The sequence below is a fragment of the Corythoichthys intestinalis genome, chromosome 15 (assembly GCF_030265065.1).
Source record: "Corythoichthys intestinalis isolate RoL2023-P3 chromosome 15, ASM3026506v1, whole genome shotgun sequence".
NCBI classification, from domain to species: domain Eukaryota; kingdom Metazoa; phylum Chordata; class Actinopteri; order Syngnathiformes; family Syngnathidae; genus Corythoichthys; species Corythoichthys intestinalis.
This window is the reverse complement of record NC_080409.1, coordinates 26,782,728-26,804,587: the sequence shown is the minus strand read 5'-3', so window position 1 is coordinate 26,804,587 and position 21,860 is coordinate 26,782,728. Positions and strand designations below refer to the sequence as shown.

Genomic DNA, 21,860 nt, shown 5'->3' with positions numbered 1-21,860 from the left:
TAACAAGATATTATCGCATACTTACCTTGTTTCGATCCTAAAACTCCATGTAGCATGTCTCACCGAGTGTCAAGACACAGCTGTGAATGGCTACAGCCTGACTTTTTGGGGATTTTATGGGTGAAACACGGTAATATAACAAGGGTCGCAATGCAGAAATTGCAGACATCAAGGAGTGGTCGAGATTTTCTTTTTCAAATATTTATCCTTTTAAACTTAAAATTTTTTTTTTTTTTTTAAATTTTTCTTTGTTTGGATCGATTATCATCTTAAATATCGGGGAAAATGCGACAGTAACAAAAAAAAGCAAACGTTCAAGTGATGATATCCGTGACCTATTTACAGACACTATTTTTTTCATTGTGTGTAATTTGTTTAAAAGTTTAAATTATACAAGTGAATAGTTTTATAAAGTGGTTTTAAACTAAATATTAGACATCAATTTATGATTCAAAGCTAAAAATGATAGACATTTTGAATAATAAATATAATTACTTACTTTTTATGGCTGGGTTGAAACAAAAGCGGTTGCGCGACGTCTAGTTCGGGAGCTTAATGCGCCATGAATCTGCTATGGCAGCAAATAGACATATTGTTCTATCAAACACAACAGTGCTTAAAATACAGCAGTTTATTTTAAAGAGGGGTGCAAGAGCAGAAACTGCTTTTTCAGCCATGTCTGTGTATTCTGTCATATATATATATATATATATATATATACACACACACAGGCAGACACCGCACAACCGTTTTTGTTTCAACCTAGCCTTTAAAAGAATGTAAGTAATTACACTTATTATTTGAATTGTCTGTCGTTTTTAGCTTAAAATCATTAATTGATGTCTAATATTTAGTTAAAAAAAATGTTTTTTTAAAAACCTTTAAAAAATTATTCACTCACAAATTTTAAACTTTTCAACAAATTAAACCACAATGAAAAAATTGGCGTCTGTAAATAAGTCACGGATATCTACCTCATAACTATCACCTAATTGTATTTTTTGTTGTTGCATTTTCTCCTATGTGTTAGATGATAAATAACCGATCCAAACAAAGAAAAATTGAAAATTTAAAATGGTAAATATATGAAAAAGAAAATCTCGACCACTCCTTGTTGTCTGCGATTTCTGCATCGCAACCCTTGTTATATTACCATGTTTCACCCATAAAATCCCCCCAAAATCCAGCTGTGGCCATTCACAGCTGTGACACTTGGTGATACAAGTTTCAAGTTTTTGGACCGAAAAGGGGTAAGTATGCGAAAATGTCTTGTTAAAATCGTGGCGTCTTTAATTCTGCTCTCTCAAAGCTCTCACCTCCAGTTAGGGTTTCACTGTTTCATTTTTTTTTTTTTTTTTTTTTTTTTTTTTTTTAAATCCCCTCCAGTTCAAATTTTTTCTCGCCCCAGAAAATTGAGATTTTAAGCATTCCAATGATGTATCACACATGCATATAGGACGGTTTTCAAATTTGGCCAAATTAGGGGTCCCAGAGCGGAACTTCAAGTCACCTGAGTGTTTTCTTCCATATATATTTTACAATTTTAATCTAACAAATATCAGATTAACATCCATTGTGTTATGATTATTATTTTATAAACTTAACCACAACAAAATTTGACTAAAGTCTTGTATTTTTTCCCCTCTAATAATCGAAACTTTGTGTAAAGGTTTCCTCCTTCATCAAGTGTCAAAAATATGACTTAATCAAAAAAATATTTTCATGGGTATGTACAAACATCTTAAAAAATACTGTTTTGTATGATTATCTCAGCAATAATGTCAATTCTCATAACGTTAAGACTTGATTCTTATAAATGATCAATTTATCTATTCTAGAACATAAAGCTTCCCTTTTTCAATAATGTATGACCTCATTATTATAGTATTACATTTTAATCTTAATAGTGTACAATTATTTTGGTAATTTTTTAAAATTAAAAAATGTACAACTCAATTCTCCGAATATGATGGCTTTAATGTCCATTTTGCGTATTAACTCATTGGCTGCCATTTACAGCGAGTTGGCGACAGTCGTCCAATCCATTAGAAATTGGAGGGATGGCAGCGATCATTTGCGACCAACTCTGTCCGTTTTAAATGGAATGGACGATTATCACCATCAGTGGCAGCGAGAGACATTGAAAAAAAGTAAAAACATGCATGATTCGCATGTTATTTGTAGTTTTCTCTTTGGAGGCGGGGCTGCGACTACTGAAAAGCTGCTTTTTCGACTCTGAGGCTGTGTGCAGTTTTTGGCGTCCTCTGGTGGCGACCGGCAGCACGGCACATTGGAGGAGACGTCAGGACACGTTCCTGCTCATCTCGGACGACCCCGTAAAGAAAGCGACCCCCCACGGACACTATCCTCACCACCCCCTTCTCCCGTCTCGTGCGTCCGTAGACCCGGGTGGGTCTAATGACGTTATCTGGGTGCTGTCTACTACCTGGTAAGCCTCACCGCCTTTTTGTCCCTGCTGTTTTTTTTTCTTTGGTGCATCGCTTCTTCCGAGTGGAATTTAGGCCGGTTGTGGTAGTGGTGGGGGTCTTTCAGCCTAGGTGGGGGTGTGTGGCGAGTTGTCACCTGAGAGGGTGACTACCGTGCGGGGGACGTTGTGTCTACTCCCACCCCGCTGCAGCACGCTTTTGAAGGGGGGGAGGTCCCTCTTCTGCAAATGTTCCATGACATGCAGATGGGGGGTAGACCAAGGGGGTTCTCGGGTCCATGCATTTCCCCCTCCGCAACAACAACAACAACACACACGCATACAGTGAGCCGGATATCCCCATATAGCCAAGCACGTGACAGCAGATCCAACAAAACAAAGCAAAAGACGCCATATTAAAAAAGAAAATTATGATTCATTTACAGTTTGGTATGCCTACTGATAGAATTCTATATAGTCAAACTGTTGTTGGCTGTGAGACGATACATTGATACATGAGTTTAATGTAGAAGACAACTTTAGTATATATGTATTTATAAAATACTTATATGAATACTTATATAAAATCATTTTTTTACACCTGTATTTTTCCACACACATTTTGTCATAAAAAAGTGATATATTCATTCATTCATTCATCATCCGAAGCGCTTATCCTCACAAGGGTCGCTGGGGTGCTGGAGCCTATCCAAGCCAACAACAAGCAGGAGGCCAAAGAAGAAGAAAATCTTTTGATTTAATATTGTTGCTAAAATGATTTTTTATTAACTCATGGTCGTATACAGTATGTGTAATTATACATATACGGTATGTACATGTGGATATTTAATATTAAGTGTTTGTTCTATTGCTTCATGTAGAATACATTTTGAAGTTTGATCTTTTTAAAATGATACGTTTTTAATTTGCTGATTTTTCAAAAGCGCATATACATTACATGGGTATAATTTAATATAAAATAAATACAAGTCCTGTAATTTTCAGACCATAAGATGCTAAGCCAGCTTTGAACCCTGTAGTTTGTAGTCTAGTGCAGCTTATACATACAGTATATGAACAAATACTATTTTCTTATTAAAAAAAAAAACAACAACAAATCGGTGGGTGCGGCTTGTAGTCTGAAAATTTCACTTTGTGCAGATAGCAATTTTATTGATATTGCAATTTAATTCATGCTCATAACTACGTATGGATATGTCTGTATCTGTATGTTTATTTATATTATTGCTCTACCTCAATACATTTCAAAAGTTCATCCTTTTAAAATGCTTATTCTGTATTTTATGTTTCATAAGAACATATATGGCGGAAAACACTCAGGTGACTTGAAGTTCCGCTCTGAGAAAGCCAGTTTGGCCAACTTTCGAAATGGTCCGATATGCATGTGTGATACATCATTGGAAAGCTTAAAACCTCAATTTTCTGGGGGAAGACAAATTTTGAATAGGAGGGCATTTTGAAAAAAAAAAAACATTTTTTAAACAGCAAAACAGCAGAATTACAGACGCCGTGACGTTAACGAGATATTATTGCGTACTTACCTTGTTTCAATCCAAAAACTCCATGTAGCATGTATCACTGATTGTCAAGACACAGCTGTGAATGGCCACAGCTGGATTTTGGGGGATTTTATGGGTGAAACATGGTAATATAACAAGGGTAGCGATGCAGAAATCGCAGACATCAAGGAGTGGTCGAGATTTTCTTTTTCATATATTTACCCTTATAAATTTTTTTTTTCAATTATTTTTCTTTGTTTGGATCGATTATTATCATCTAATATATCGGAGAAAATGCGACAGTAAAAAAAAATACAATTAAGCGATAGTTATGAGGTAGATATCTGTGACTTTTTTACAGACATTTTTTTTCATTGTGACATAATTTGTTTAAAAGTTTAAAATATGCGAGTGAATACTTTTTTTTAAAGTAGTTGTTTTTTAAACCAAATATGAAACATCAATGAATGATTCTAAGCTAAAAACGACATTTTGGAAAATAATTAATTACTTTCGTTTTATGGCTGGGTTGAAACAAAGAGGTTGGGCGATGTCTGTAAACGGGGCTTTTCAGGGTAAAACGGACAAATTAAAAATAGTTTAGGGGGTTAATGTGCCATGAATCTGCTACGGCAGCATTTAGACATATTGTTCTATCAACACAGCAGTTGTTTTGACTTAGAATACAGCAGTTTCTTTTAAAGATGAGTGCAAGAGCACTGCTTTTTCAGTCTTGTCTGTGTTTTCCGCCATATACAGTACATGTATGTACTGTATGTAATAAAAAAAAATAAACATGTCTTTAATCTGTCACAAATATCAGTATATTTTATACAATGTATACTAAATTTCATTAAAAATAACAATCATTTCAGTCATGTTATTTTCCATGCAAACAAAGAATTTTCTTAATGCTCATGATATGGCAACATTCTTCCATTCAATAGCATTACAGTATATAACAGTAACTTACATCACCCTGGTCTATTCATATTTTTACTTTTTATGTACATGATTTATTTACCTTGCCCCTCTAGTATATATTCTATCATAAATTTGGAAATATTGCACATCCCACTAATACAATTGCTAATTCTCGCATTTGAATCTTATTAATATATTGTATGCTATCTGAAGGTCTATCTGCATCAGACATGACTCTTTTCCTACCACACGCTCACACGTAATTCCTACATTTGATGGTAATTATATACGCCAACAGGAAGCGAGGCCATTGTGGCAGACTCTGTTGCCATGGCGATGTGCCACTAGGTGTCAAGCTTATTTTCAGATTTTAAAGAGATGGTGGCAGCGCAAGGATGAAGCCGAATCATGCCGTTGATGTGTGCGAAACCGTCCATTCATAATCCCCCAATGTGTTGTGATCGTGTGCTTTTTTTGACGGGAGGGGGGCAACATGGAACATCCCGCTCAGCTGTTCACAGCAAGCGTGAATCCTCATGAGGAATCATTTGTATTTATAGACGACGGGTGGCTCGTCCTTCACTGTATATTAGCTGCTGCGACCCCACCCGATTTGTCCATTGCTCAGACTTGTTCAATGCTCCATGACTAAGAATAGTGCCCTGAGGTACTCCTCTTTCAACACATGCCAGGAGTGCAAAGGCTATCCCATTATACAAAAACAAACAAAAACAAAACAAGTAAAATGAGTCGGCAGTGGTTCAGAAAAAGAAATGGTATTTGCAATGTAATGGCCTAATGACAAAAAAAGTGTCATGGTTACCATATTGACGCCCTCTTAAAACAACCACCTAAGTAATTCTTTTGGAATTTTCAAGGAATCACAAAAACTTAACCATTTGTTGAATTTTTTTATATTTAGTAACAATTATAATAATTTTAAAAATGGCTTTGGAAATTATTTTAAGAGAGTATTGTTACATTCCATTAATTCATTTATCAATGTTTACTCCATTTAAAATTTTTAATATGGTATTATTTATTTTCATTCATTTTCTAAACCACTTGTCCTCACAAGGGCCGTGGGGGTTCTGGACCCTATTCCAGCTAACTATGGGCAGTAAGGCGAGGTACACCCTAAATCGGTTGCCAGCCAATCGCAGACTACAAGGAGACGTGCCTACGTGCAACACTGACATATAAGATATTCTGACGGTATGATAACCTTAGGCCAAAATATAACGGTTCAACGGTAGTATTGCAATTACAGCTCTAAAATGTGTTACTTTTGAGATATCTGGGTTTAACAAAAATACATCTTTTTTCTACTGAACAGGATTTTATGGTATTTATTGGTATACAAATTGTAAGTATAATGTTAAGATTAAAAAATAAATAAATAAAAAAAATAAAAAATATATTTAAAAAAATAGCAGAATATTCAAAATTAAAAATAAAATAAATGCAGTCCTTTAGGTGAGCCTAAACCCACAGCCACAGCTTAACATTTTTTCCATCAGAACAAAAAAAATAATTCAATTAATTTTCCATAAAAACCACCTGTGTATGACTCGTATGAAGTTTACATTATACACACACTCTTTCTCTTTTTGACAGAGAGAAAAAAAAAACACGTTTTACCACCGCTAGACACACTAAACACGCTGGAGTTAACTCTCGTGGCTGGTGGGAAACGTTCATGACAGTGTTTACTAACCTTTAATTTTGTATAAATGCAAAATCAGCCACCCTCCGCGAACATGTTTCACATGTCGGTTGGCCCTCCTCCTCTAAGCCGCGGCAGTCTATAACTTTTCTGTAGCCGAAGTTTCCCATTCTTTAAAGGAGGAAAAAGTTCAGGAGTTTCACCTCCCCCAGCCATTGTGTAGCACAGCTGACTCACTGACACTGAGCAACAACCGGTGGGGGAGGGTTGAGCCTTACAGCTGCAAGTGAGGGATTTCTCCATGCATTTTTGGGACATAAAAAATATCTAATACCTTAGGGATGGTATGGCAGAAAATGTTTGCCTTTTTGAAACCTTGATGGTTTCATACCACAACCTTGAACCCGGTAATCGGCACTTGTCTAGACACGACAGTGTCATATCTTTTATTACCCCCGCCAGTAGGTGATACCTACGGCAGGTGGAGGTTATGTATTCGGTTCTTTATGTCTGTTTGTCCAGTTTTATTTATTTATTTTTATTTTATTTTTTTTAGGAACAAATACAGTGATTATTATAAAACCTGCAGGATATTTTTGCATTATGAAATGGAAGAGGTGATTAAATTTTGGGAAATGGAGGTCACTGAGGTCAGAGAAGGGATTTCACAATTACCTGGTGACGGATTAGCCTATTTAACTCAAATTTACAGGGTAAGCAATATGCTGAGAAGAGAAGGAGTGATGACAATCTTGTAGAATGAGGGCAAAGGTAGAGTGCCCACTCTACCAAATATGGCTATGCTTTGAATTTGGCTGCTTAGGTGGAAGTCTGCTCTCTGAGGCTAGGTTCACACTGCAGCTCTTAATGCACAATTCAGATTTTTTTGTCATATCTGTTTTTTTTGGCGTGCCAGCTCCGACTGCCTTTGTCCATTAAGCCTGTTCAAAAGTCACGCATGCTCACTAATTCGCAGTTTGAGATGCGCTGTGCAAACTGACCCACATGCGCAGGAGCAGCAAAACAAATCCTGGCTCAAAGTCATTCTAGGTTGATCATTTTATGATTTCCAAAAAGAGGACACAAATAACAGACATAAATAATTCCCGTTTAGTCTTATATTCAAAGTTTACATGGATTGAAAGCATGCATGACGCACACATACATGGACAATTTTCCCCGACTCTCGGCTGTGCAAGCAATCTTGAAGTATTGCTCGTTTGGAGCACAGAAAGAAAACCGAGCATTCTCAGGGTTATCCCGCCCACCCGCACCCCTCCATTTTATTTTTTTATGACTGTCAAGCTCGCCTCTTCCCTAAAAGGTGCGTTCAACCTAGGCGCTAACACTAATGGACAGCTCCATTGCTAACGTAGCGCTCTGTCTCTCTCGCGCTTTGCTGACGTAATTGCTGCATAAATTCTGATTCGGGGGACTTGACAGTTCAGACCGCAGCCACATTCTGGGAAAATGTGGTCCAGATCATATTTTAACCACATACGAAAGTGACCTGGATCGGATTCGAAATGGTTCATTTCATTTCAGTGCAGTGACATCGCCACCATCAGACAATTTTACATGCATAGCTTTTACAGTTGATTGCGGTTTTTAAAAAAAACAGTTAAAATATCAATCCCTTTACGGTAGAATTTGTTACTTTGACCATTAAAGTTACCGTTTTCCTTTTTTTTAACGGTAAATTCTGGCAACCACAGAGCCCGGTATTTTGACGTAAATTTTTTAAACCTTTTTGTTTTTTTTACAGTGTGTTCTTTTATTAAGTACAAAGTGTTTACTTCTTTAACTCAAAATATGTGCTGTGGTAGTTAGTAAATCTAACAAAGATTGCGATATCTGCCTATCACAGGTGGTTAATAACGCGTTACATGTACTCCTTTACATTTACTTGAGTAACTTTTTGAGAAAAATGTACTTCTAAAATTAGTTTTACTCTGCCATACTTTTTACATTTACCTGAGTAGATTTGTGGAGAAAAAAACTCTACACTTACTCTGCTACTTTGGGCTACACAAGAGTCATTACATTTTTCCTCTTTATTCTAAATATTAGATTTATTATTTTTTTGCCAGCGATGCCAAGAGTTGCTCTATTAATTTCACCAATGAGACGTCGCAACAATAATCACATGACTGACTGTCACATTGAAATGAAGATGCAAATTATAGAAAAATATGAGCGTGGGGTGCGCATCCGTGAACTGGCTCAACAATACATCTCCACGGTCCTCCTCCGCCCACTGTTCGCCAGTCTTTATAAGTTAAGATGACAATTATTATGGTTTTTATGGTTACATCACCAAAGAAATCGCCAGCTTCGTCAGGTTTTTATCATTTATTTCAGGAAGTATCCAACACAAAACGGCTACTGTCTGCCGAAGGTGACGGTGTTCTCAAGAAAACATTGAAAGTAAACTCAACTGCGCCGCTCCCTCTCTCTGTCACGTCAGCCACGCGGTGCGTTCAGGTACAGAAGAAAAACGTTAGAACCCGATTCATATCACTATTACAGGAACTATTATTATTTTTACGATTTTTATTTATAATTTATTTGTTTTGCTATGTGTAATTGCCATTTGTACCAGCAGTATTTGTTAAGGGTTTAGTGTAGGTTTTTGAGCTGTGGAACGAATTAATGGGATTATAATGTATTCTTATGGGAAAATCCTGCTCTACATACGACCATTTCGATTTACAAACAAGGTCCTGGAACTAATTAACTGCGTATTTAGAGGTATCACTGTATTCGACATCGAGTGCTGCTCTCAACATAACTCGAAAGTGCAGATTTAAACCTCTCTCCCAGTTTTTATTTGGCACCGATTGACCACGGAAAACCAGAGATATATGATCCTTTTAATTTCATAATAGTAACTGAAGGAACTATTCAGTATTCAGACTAGGAACTTATTTTTTTCCACTAGGGGGAACTGATGCTCTTTGGACAAATAATGCTTCATTTCTGTCTTTTTTTCTCTCTCACCAGAATTCAATGATTTTTTTTTTCTTCGTATTTCTGTAATGGCTTATTGTACATGATCATTACAACAACAGTTCATATAGATGAGTTTATGCTGAGAGAAAAAAACAGTGGCGCCCCCAGGGGGTGGCCACGCCCCCCCCCCCCTATAAATTTGTTGGCCACCCTACTGGTCACCCTGCTTGCCAGTATATCGTTAGATTGTTGTAGCATCAGTTACTGTCACATTAACATTCTGTTGGGAAATATCCCGTTAAGATATGATTGCCTCTGTACTTGCTTTTATTGTATTTGCCAGCACCTGCTTTTCCCCAGTAATTGTTTTGTTAAATGTACACCTTATGCCTAATATATACATAACACAATAAAACATTTGTTGTGGAACTCAAAATGTTGACTGGACAGTTATGGACTATGCACATTAAATCATTAGTAACATCAAATATTACACAATACACCAAAGTATATCAGTAGCCGTGTCTTTAAGTCTTTCTGATAGTTTTCCCCTGACCTTTTTACTGCAATAATATAATGAAAACCTAAAATTATGGCTTTTAGTTTTGGTGTGCCACCCCAAGATTTTAAGTGGCCCCATCTCGCCACCCCAATGAAAAATTTCTGGAGGCGCCACTGGAAAAAAAAAAAAAAAAAACTTATTTAAAAAAAATAAGCAGTTAGTCACAATGTTACTCATTGCTGAGTATCCTTTTCACTGGATACGTTTTTTACTTGTACTTGAGTACATTTTTTTGGATGACTACTTCTACTTTTACTTGAATAATATTATTTTGAAGTTACGCTACTTTTACTTGAGTAAAATTTTTGGCTACTCTACCAATTTCTGCTGCCCGTGTTGAACACCTGTAGGATGATACGTGCAGCTGCAAGTCATCAGGCAGCATTGTTTTGGTCACGACGTCGCCGGTTCTCCGTCTTTGTGAATGGAGGCCGAGGACGTCGTGACGGGAAGCTCCGAGCGCCTTACAAAAGGGCCCCGATTTTTTACCCCTCCCTACTTCCTCCTCGCTGTACGCCATCTCAATGGTCTCTTTTGAAGGGAGCTTCTCACTTCTTGATGAATGAAGAGCAGCTTTTGACAATGACGGTGACATCTGACTCCCTCCCTCTAGCTCCGCCCCCTCCCCAGCCTGAGCGAGCCGCCAGCGCTGGAGAGGAAAAGCGCCCTCAAACGTGGGCCGTTGTGTAATCCCTTTTAGGGCCCCTTTGCTATTTTTGTGCCGGGGTCTGCACGTCATGCTTGGGTATTTTCTCCGGTGACTGGCTCACATCAATAGAACGCTCCGAATGTGCGCCACCGCCGCTGCTCCGGACTGATGGGAGGTTTACCCCCGCGCTTTTTTTCCTATCCCGGTGCGGCGGGATGAGGATGCCGGACGCGGGAGAAGAAGAGGGACATGAAATGTCAGGTTCGTATGAGGATCGCGGTTGAGCTGCATGCGTGTGAATGTCATTGTGATATTTATGGATGCTGCCGTTTAAAGAGATGGCGCCCCCCCCCCCCCCCCCCCACCTGCGCCTCGCACCGCTGCTGTGTCACGCATTTGTTGCACAGGTGCAACACTACAACACGCGCCCGCGTCTTTGTGTTCGAGATTCATCCGTGATGCACCGCAGTCGTCTTATCAGGTCCTCGGAGGGATGGAAACTAAGCAATGAGGTCAGATCGACCTTGAGGAGGGAGCTTCCAAAGCCCCCTCCTCCCCAGAACACCCCACCACCACCGCGAATGTTGTGTTAACCCGCTTTTCCACCGCCGATACACACTCGGTTTTGCTTATTCGGTTCAGTCAGGGGTGCCTTGTTTTCAGTGACAGCTCCAGACACTTTTTAATAGGGTGGCCAGATGGGGATATACCTATTGGCCCGAATATAAGACGACCGCCTTTTTTTCAAGACTCAAGTTTGAAAAAAGACTTTTTGACCACCTAATGACAACAACAAATGATTATAATAATATATTTGATAATATATCTTATATATATATCTTAATATCTGAACATTTAAATATGAGGGCTGTCAAACGATTAAAAATTTCAATCGAGTTAAGCACATCTTAAAAATTAATTAATCGTAATTAATCGCAATTCAAACCATCTCTAAAATATGCCATATTTTTCTGTAAATTATTGTTGGAATGGAAAGATAGGATACAAGACGGATATATACTGTACATACAACATACTGTACATAAGTACTGTATTTGTTTATTATAACAAATCCACAAAGGGTATTATTAACATTCTTTCTGTTAAAGTGATCCACGGATAGAAAGCTAAATGTTATAAGTTACAAGTTATAGTATTAGTAATTTTATATTAAAACCCCTCTTCATGTTTTCGTTTTAATAAAATTTTCAATTAAAAGTAGAGTTAATATAAGAATAAAAATAACAATAATAAAATTAGAGTGACCAAAGTCTGAGTAAGTTGCCAGTTCATGCCAGTTCACTTTGCATTGTTGTTTAACTGTGTGAGAATAGGGCCTCATTACTATAGACTGAAGTGCTTTTCTTTTTGTGAACATTATATATATATATTTTTTGAGAGATAGGAATATTATTTTTGTTGTGCTTTCACTAAATGATACTTATGTTTGTTGTGAAGGAGTTGCCGAAGCTTATGCCAATAAACGGCGCGGTCCAAAGAACGCCTGTGTCCACTCGCCTTTATAACATACAGTGGGGAGAACAAGTATTTGACACACTGCCAATGGGTTTTCCCATTGACTGTGTATCAAATACTTGTTCTCTCCACTGTATATATCTCTGTACATATCTTACCCAAAATACAACAAGAGACACATAATTGCCACTAAAAGAAAGAAAACTTACAGAAATATGCGTGGAGCACAAATACCACAATGTAACAGCATAAACGTCTCACAACTACTAATTCTCCCACTAGTAGAAGGAAGAACATAAGTATGGAACGGCGCTGCCCCCAAGCGGCTGGTGGCATTCTCTTCACTCTTAATGTCCATAGACGGCGTCATTGTAATCTGTTTGAGGCAATGCATGAGCGGGTCATTCAGTGCATGCGTTAATTGCGTCAAATATTTTAACGTGATTAATTAAAAAAAAAATATTAACGCCCGTTAACGCGATCATTTTGACAGCGCTATTAAATATGTAAACTAAAGTAGGGGTGCAGCTATCGAATATTTTAGTAATCGAGTAATCGGCTGAAAATTCAATCGATTAATCGAGTAATCGGATAAAACTTTTTTTTTTTTTTTTTTTTTTTTTTTTTAGGTAAAGAGAAATTATAAATATACATGAGGAAAAAAAGACATTTAATCCAATATTAAACCATTTTCAGTCAATCAATGTCTTTATTTTGGATGTACATTGTTGAAAACAACCAACAATTGCATCTCAGATGTAACTAGTAAAAAAAATTCACTTCTTTCACTAAAAACACCTCTAGATCTAGATAGAGAGAAAAAATTTCTTACCTAAAAATGTAATTACTCTAGATAACACACATCACTTGAAAGCTACGTGTTTTTCCCACGTGTTTCAATTGAATTTCCATTTGTGTCAAGCTATTTTAATGTTCTAGTTAAGTTTTAAGTTAGTCTAAACTGTAAGTCCTGATAGGATTTTGAGTTTATGCAGTGTTCAAAATAAATGTATGATACCTGCTGTATTGGAGCACATTAGGGACCAGTGCTACTTGGTGTTTTATTCGGCAATGACTACTAAGCTAAAACTGACAGTTAGCTTTATTATGTCTTAATTTTACACCCTCATCACTCTACAGCGCTGTGTTTTTACAGATTAAATAAAGCCTGTATGAAAGACACGTTAGCCACGCATCGACAGTGGTCATAATCAATAGAAACCTAGCCCTCCGAAGGGCTAACGTTACTTGAGCAAGTGACAGTAACGTTATATTTATTAGCGCCGAGAAGTCTACTGCTTAAAGATAGCGGCTGTTTACTAACGCTGTCCAGACGCGGCCGAGTCTGTCATTTCGCAACTAGTCCTACATGCATTCGATATCTATGAGACACATCGGACACTACCTGCTACCACACTAGCATCATGCGGGCGTAGTTTTTAGCAACGTCGACATAGTTTGTAGCGGCTGTCGGCTGCTGTAAGTTTTTATTTTGTTTTTTTATTGCTTCTTCCTCTACGCACGTGACGTCAGCGCGTTGTCCCACATTAAAAGTAGTCCGGGCAAAACGTGATGTTTAGAGCTGGCAAAATTAAACCATTCCTCGAGGTGAATAAAATTACACTGATCAGTTTTTAAACTCGAATTACTCGAGTTGCTCGAGTATTCTTTTCAGCTTTGAACTAAAGTGCAATCACTCGTTCGTAAATGAATGGCTACTGGTTTTTGAAATGTAAATAAACCAATCTGTTGTGATAAAACAACAAAATTGCAATAACTGCATTAACCATCAAAGTAAAGTCTAACTGTAACTGTAGTCTAGAAAAAAATCTGAATAAGGAAAAACATTGCAATAGAATAATGCAAACTGGTTAAACTTGAGAGTAGCTGAGATCTGTCATGACAGAACATCGCTTCAATGATATCTGTCGCCATCTAGCGTCGTGAACGGGTATAACGTCTAGACTGCGAATATAGGAAGACCCCCACTTTTTCAATCTTATTTCAATGCAAAAAACTTATATTCGGGCCAATACGGTACTTAAGAAATTGAGATGATACACCAAAACTAAAAGCCATAATTCCAGGTAATCATTTCTGATATTCTAAACTGGCTGGTACCCAAAAGACTTAAAAGGACAGTCATTTGCAATCTAGCGGACAGACGCTTGTTTAATAAATTGAAAAAAACAGAATTTCATTTTACTGGTAAATAAAAGCCACTATTTCCAGGAAATGGCCAGTTGAAGCGGGGGCAACCGTTTAATCATTGCTGGTTAGGAGTGGGAACGTCTTGGTACCTCACGATACGATACGATTTGCGATACAAAGCTCACGATAACGATGATCTGACGATATGGCGTTACAACGATTATCGATAACATTGGTCAGAAAATCATTCTAGGATATTCTACAAACAACTAATAAACTGGCAAAACAAGCTTTTTAAGGAATTGGAATGAGTATCACTAGTAGACGCCCAATCCATTTGAACGTCTATGGCCGGTAGTGGCAGCCAATGCCAGACAATGAGGTCATTTTGGGCCATTTAAGGTCATTTACCTGTTGATTTTCAGTTACTTCCTTTTGATTTTAAGGTATTTAATGGATCTCTTCCCATTTATTTTGAGTTACAGAACAGGAAGTGACCTGGGAATCATCCAAATGAATAGGCAGTGACTCAAATTCAACAGAAAATGACCTGTAAATGCTCTAAAATGAACAGCACGTGACCTGTAAATGCCCTGAAAATCGGACAGAATGACTGTGAATGCTCTGGTTTCGAATGAACGAACGTTCCCACTCTAAATGGATTCGGCTTTGAGCACCATCACTGGCAGCCTTAGAGTTAACCGAGACACGATTGTGGTGGAAGATTTTGATAGCAACTTTTTTTTTTTTTTTTTGTAGACATTGACACCTTTTCAAAATGTCTCGATTCTTGGCAGGAGCCTATCGATAACCTTTTGGGATACAAAGTATCTCGGTATATCACCATTTCGATATTTTGTCACACCCCTAGTACTGGTGTTATTTTAGCCAATCCAACGTGAGTATCCCAGATTACCCTCTGTTCCTCGTGACGTCGTTAATACTCATTATCACACACATTTGAGCTCAATTTTATCTGTGTATGTGTGTCGGTATAATTGACGTTGGAAAATGGTTTATGGAAATTTTTTTGTGTTGAAAATATTTTTGTCAACAAACTTTCCCATTTGCATACTTAAACACTTTGAGCAATTGTCTTTCCCATGAAGGCCATTTGTATATTGTCTGTCCCTTTAAGGAAATGGTTACTAATAAACAGGCAGTGTTTAATGTGTAAATCATAAGGTGCCGGAACACGAAGTACATATGACAGCGCAGGGATGACAACACGGGCACAAGTCCCGGAACATATGCAGGAAATGGTGCTGAAAGCAACACGCAAATGCCCACTTGCCATGCAGTGGGACTTACAAGCCTCAATTTCAGAAAATATCCATGGTATAAATGTTATGATAACAATTTACAATTATTTAGGCTATACTCTGCACAGCACGGGCAATTGCCCACATAACCACAGGTGGGACTTAAAGTACACAGTCAGCAATAAGTTCTTCAACAGGTATAATTTATAAAACATTAAAAAAAAAATCTGAGATTACAATAAATAATACAAACCCACTCTTTTGCCCCGCCGTCTTCTCTGGCACCAAAGTTCCCACCGTCTTACAAATTGTGCAACCCAAACCCGAATTTCCCATAAGCGTACTGGGCTTTTGCTACGGCTGTTGTTGGTCCACCTGGCTGACAACTGGCGCAGTTGCTGGCCCCCACTCCGGGTGGTGCTGAACCTGACCAGCTACTGCCACGGTAGCAGCCTCCTGCTGCACCTGGTCTTGACCATTAACATGATCGCTGCAGCCGCCCTCATTGCCGGTTGTCGTTTTTCTGACTCGTTTTGAACCATCGTCCTTCTTTTTGGAAAAAAAAAAAAAAGACAGTAAATGCAACTGTCTTTATGACATGTTGAAATACCGTTCAATCCAGGCTGCTTGGTCCCCAGATGCCGCAAATTTCCAGTTTTTAAAAAAAAATAAAAAAAATTTTTTAATGTAAGGGGTGTGATTTGTTGGTCAGCTTTTCAGTGCATCAACAAATTTCCGACTCTTTCAAATGACGGTAAATTTTTATAAACAACAGGCAATTCTTGGCATTTGTTCTGGAAATTAATTTATGCATATTATTATTTTATTTTATACATTTTTTTATAAACGTTTTTAAACGTTATTTTCTATACACGAGAGGTGTCGGATCTGCCCAGATAAGTCCCGGAACACAGGAAAGCCAAAATCAAGAGGTCCCGGATCTTGTTCCGGCAGAATCCGGCACAAATTAACCTCTGCATACAGGGGTTAGACAAAATAATGGAAGCACCTTAAAAAAAAATCAACAAAAACTAACTTAATACATGGTGTAGGTCCAGCTTTTGCGGCAATTACAGCCTCAATTCTCCTAGGTATCGATTCATGCAACTTGTAAATTATTTCCATTTTCATTAATAATAATTATTATTATTTTACTTTTTGCATTTATTTTTTTTTATATTCATTATATAAAAAATATAAATTACTACAATGTTAATGATGCAAAAAATTAAAATGAACAAAAACTGTTATATAGCCTGGTTACCGCCCCTAACTGGAGATGGTCTTGGGTTAGTCTTGATTCCAAAAAGTGAAGTTGACTTGGTCTCGGTGATTTTTGGTTTCAGGCGAGTCTTGGTCCAGTCACCATTAGTGAGAAGTTCCTAATATAAAACAGATGGAGCGTTGATGGGCCTTTGTCAGGAAGACTTTTGACAAACAAGTTCTACTTGTGACCAGAAAGCACTTTTATTTTGGCTGCTGGTGTGATTGACTGCTATTTTGGCTGACTTATTTAGAGGTAACAGCATAAAGACAATGAGCGAAGCCTTGATAAATGTGGTGTCTCAGTTTCCCAAGCTTTGGTACATGAGAAATTTGAATCCTTCCCCACTCAACCTGAAATATATCTCCAACTGTAGCTCATGGACCAGATTCAACTCTCCAAATTCCCGCCCAACCATAAAGTCATTGACTGATAGACAAATCAAAGTTGTTCTAAAAATGAACAAATTTTACATTGAACGCAGGGGCGGAGTTTGGGGGGTGCACGTGGTTGCATCGGGCCCAGCCCTCCAGGGACCTTGGGTGGGAGATGAGCTCAAAAGCAGTGGGTACATTGTATCGAGCCTTGTCGACAAGTGGCGACACATCAGCTGAGAACGCCCCCTGATGGCTTGTATGTGATGGTGAACCAATTTTGATAGTACTGATATTCTACCCATTTCTAAAGTTGTTTTAGTTTCTTTAAACTTGACTAGTAGTACTTTCTGTATGACTGGCTTTATTTTTACTCAGATTTCACTTTCCAAGATAGAACACTAATATTGTGCTTTCTGGTCAAAATCAGTCACTTGACTGGAAAATAAGACTTGTTACCAGCATGCTGTAGAAGCTAATTGGAACAGGAAACTTGTACAAACATAAAAGTGAAATGACAAGGGTAAAGGAGGACATTTTGTTACCCACATACCTACCTACCTACAAAACATACCACCCACCCACCCTCCCTCTCTCACATATGTACACTACCTGAAACCAGAGTAAAAAGTAACTTTAATTATTATTTCTTTTTTTTAATTGTTTGATTATATATGTATTTTCATTATTTAGTATTTTTTGTTTCATTTTTGCATTTATGTACATTAAATGCAGAGGACAGTTAATGGAATCAACTGATTCCGTGTCGACCCCTGATGGGAAAAGCCGAATGGAAAAGAAGAATAACTTATTCATCATTATTTAAAAGTATTAGTTGTATACAGTGTTGTTCTTGGCAGCCCTTTTAATTTTCGTCTTCCTCTTAGTCTTTTGGACGATAATATTTATTAGTCTTAGTCATATTTTAGTCATCTCAAAATGTGTTAGTCTTCGTCTAGTTTTAGTCTAAGTTTATTAAAAATGTTTTCGTCTGTGAAATTTCAAAAATTTACTCCATAAATAAATAAATAAATAAACAAATAAAGGTTACCAACAATTTCGGATGAACATTGACAGACGAGCAGATATTGTAGCATCTACAAGGATGCCATCTTGGTGATTACACACAGCAGGAAAACATTATTTTTAATTAATTATAGCCACCTGGATGCCACGAACTGTTTGTTTAAAAAAAAGAAAAGAGTTTAGAGGACGCTTGCCGTTAGCATAACGCGAATGCTATGCTAACGCTACGAGTTACATTTAGTGTGTGATGGTCACTTGGCACAGACCTTTAAAGGCTAAAGCAACATTGCATATTCTCTCTGGCCAAAAAAAACAATCTTGTGCGCAAGCCTGCATGGAGACAACACACTGGTGGTAGTTGGGGGGGGGCCCAAGTGACACAACGAGACACTGCTACGATTTAGGCTAACTACACATAAAATATCAAAAATTGTGAACATGTGACGGAAACTATGGCGCATATTCATCTCGATTTCGTCTCGTCAGACGAAAACTGCCATTAGGCTCGTTATGTTTTAGTCTCCCAAAACACGTTTTTAGCTCGTTATCGTCTGTCATCGTCATGGAAAAAGTGTTTGTTGACAAAATATTTTCAATATTTCCATTATCCGTTATCGTTGATGAAAACAACGCTGGCTATATATTGATTCATCTGAAATGAAATATTCATTATTGACATACTACTAATAATTTCTATATAAGTTGAATTTTAAATGAACTTTTCTTCATCCATACTGTACCATACCGTACTGTATATAATTGGGTTTTTCGGCCATTATCACTAGACACCCTCACTCGAGGGTTGCACAATTAAATCGATATCGATTAAAACGCAAAACACCAATTAATATCGTCATCTTTTTAGATATTTTTGTTCAAAAGAATTCTTTATTAAAATGTCTGAAATTTTGCATTGTCAAAACATCAAAACTGCTTCATATCTTTTATTGCTCTAAGTGAAATGTTACTGTACATATAATTGCCTCAAATACATCGAATTCCCTTGAATGGAATCGTGACAGACCTTGTCATAACGCATCGTATTATTTTCCAAAGAATCGATATACATTATTGGCATGAAATTAGTGATTTACAATGTTGGGTTGCGTTAGGAAAGTGCGGTAACACTACATTGAACCAATCGGTTAGAGCAAGTTAGGTTAGCAGGAAGTAGCAGAAGATCGGCTACATTAAAAGGACTGATCTTTGTGTTATTTAACAATGAACAACAGCTGTTGTGAACGCACTACGTAAGTCAGTTTGAATTGGATTGTGATGATCACAAACATCAGTTGAGTCAGGCGTCCCCCATTTGCCTTTTTTCTCACCTCAGTCATTTTCACGCGGCCTTGCGCATGCGGCCGGTCACCTTGGATTCGCATCCTCGGTGAATCGCGGCGGGCTGAACGCATCCATGCTTCGCCAACACAGAAAGGAGAGATGGCAGGCGAGCGATAGAGATGAAAAAATATATATAGAGAGAGGATGTCCTAATTAAGGGGGAACTCGGAGGGTTTGAACCAGATAATCTTACATAACCTCGTTAGGGAGGACACAGCATTTGATACTGAGAGGATGAAGAGGAGGAGGAGGAGGTAGACGTGCCTTCCAGTGTAAGGCTAAACCAATTCCCAGAATTCATGAGAGGACGGCGTTTTTTTGCAGAGTGTGAGACGTGAGGGAATACCAAGTGATGTTGACCAATGTTTCGCTATGGAAGTACAGTAGAATTGAACGCTTTATTCCAATCTCAAACGGCTTGGATGTTTATCGCCGTTGCGAAAGAGTTAAGGGAGCAGCTTGGTGCTATCACAGTTCTGAGTTTGTTTCCAAATTTTAAAAATCACATGGCAGCTGCACTTTTAACAGGAACATTTTGTGCAAGCTACGTCAGTGTCATTTAAACAAAAGGGGGAGAGTGATGACAGTGGGAAGCAAACTGAAACATCCACACAACAGTAAATAAATCTGGGATTTGGAAGAGCGTCTGCCCGCATAGATGGGGCTATGTCATCCCATCCCAACTTGCTGAAAACTATTGCATCAAAACTCACTTAGATATTCCCACTGGCAGACAGACAAATAAACCATTGCCAGACACACTTTTGACAAATGACTGTTGCATTGCTATTTCAAAACAACACAGTGCATTAAAATGATTTGCCTTTTTTAAAAAAACAATTTTTTTTGTTACATGCGTAGTTATTCAAGAATGAAAGGAGATTTTGTCTCAAAATTTGAAAATGAAATCTCACTTTTATAGTTGTAATTAATAAACTATCAATATTATTTTTAATACATTTTTTATGTTTATGGTATTTGGTATCGTCACTGTAAAAGGGTTGCAAATCCATACTAATGATAACTTTTACTCAGGAGTAGAGGCTAGCTCTTTTAGCTGACTAAGACAACAAACTTTATTATGGAAATTAGTAATGGAAACATTTATAATTTTCACATTCTGTTCATATGTATGTATACAGTGGGGCAAATAAGTATTTAGTCAACCACTAATTGTGCAAGTTCTCCCACTTGAAAATATTAGAGAGGCCTGTAATTGTCAACATGGGTAAACCTCAACCATGAGAGACAGAATGTGGAAAAAAAACACAGAAAATCACATTGTTTGATTTTTAAAGAATTTTATTGGAAAATCATGGTGGAAAATAAGTATTTGGTCAATACCAAAAGTTCATCTCAATACTTTGTTATGTACCCTTTGTTGGCAATAACGAGGCCAAACGTTTTCTGTAACTCTTCACAAGCTTTTCACACACTGTTGCTGGTATTTTGGCCCATTCCTCCATGCAGATATCCTCTAGAGCAGTGATGTTTTGGTGCTGTCATTGGGCAACACGGACTTTCAACTCCCCCTACAGATTTTCTATGGGGTTGAGATCTGGAGACTGGCTAGGCCACTCCAGGACCTTGAAATGTTTCTTACGAAGCCACTCCTTTGTTGCCCTGGCTGTGTGTTTGGGATCATTGACATGCTGAAAGACCCAGCCACGTTTCATCTTCAATGCCCTTGCTGATGGAAGGAGATTTTCACTCAAAATCTCTCGATACATGACCTCATTCATTCTTTTTCTTTACACAGATCAGTCGCCTTGGTCCCCAAAGCATGATGTTTCCACCCCCATGCTTCACAGTGGGTATGGTGTTCTTCGGATGCAATTCAGTATTCTTTCGCCTCCAAACACGAGAACCTGTGTTTCTACCAAAAAGTTCTATTTTGGTTTCATCTGATCATAACACATTCTCCCATTCCTCTTCTGGATCATCCAAATGCTCTGTAGCGAACCGCAGACGGGCCTGGACGTGTACTTTCTTCAGCAGGGGGACACGTCTGGCAGTGCAGGATCTGAGTCCCTGACAGCGGATTATGTTACTGATAGTAGCCTTTGTTACTGTAGTCCCAGCTCCCTGAAGGTCATTCACTAGAGCCCCCCGTGTGGTTATGGAATTTTTGCTCACCGTTCTTGTTATCATTTTGACGCCACGGGGTGAGATCTTGCATGGAGGCCCAGATCCAGGGAGATTATCAGTGGTCTTGTATGTTTTCCATTTTATAATAATTGCTCCCACAGTTGATTTCTTTACGCCAAG

At 37.9% G+C, this 21,860-nt stretch overlaps 1 protein-coding gene across 3 annotated transcripts in view; it reads left to right on the top strand.

Annotated features, from left to right (window-relative positions):
* The first annotated feature begins 1,552 nt into the window (after nucleotides 1-1,552).
* The window catches only part of hivep2b (HIVEP zinc finger 2b), a 43,525-nt gene continuing 23,217 nt past the window's right edge, over nucleotides 1,553-21,860 (top strand). Inside the window, exon 1 of one of the 3 annotated variants that reach the window (XM_057859393.1) lies at nucleotides 1,553-2,449. The gene's annotated coding sequence lies outside the window, so the exon portion shown is untranslated. Of the gene's footprint in view, nucleotides 2,450-10,314; nucleotides 10,960-21,860 lie in introns of those variants that run through there. The other 2 variants (XM_057859392.1, XM_057859394.1) reach the window with 2 other exon arrangements.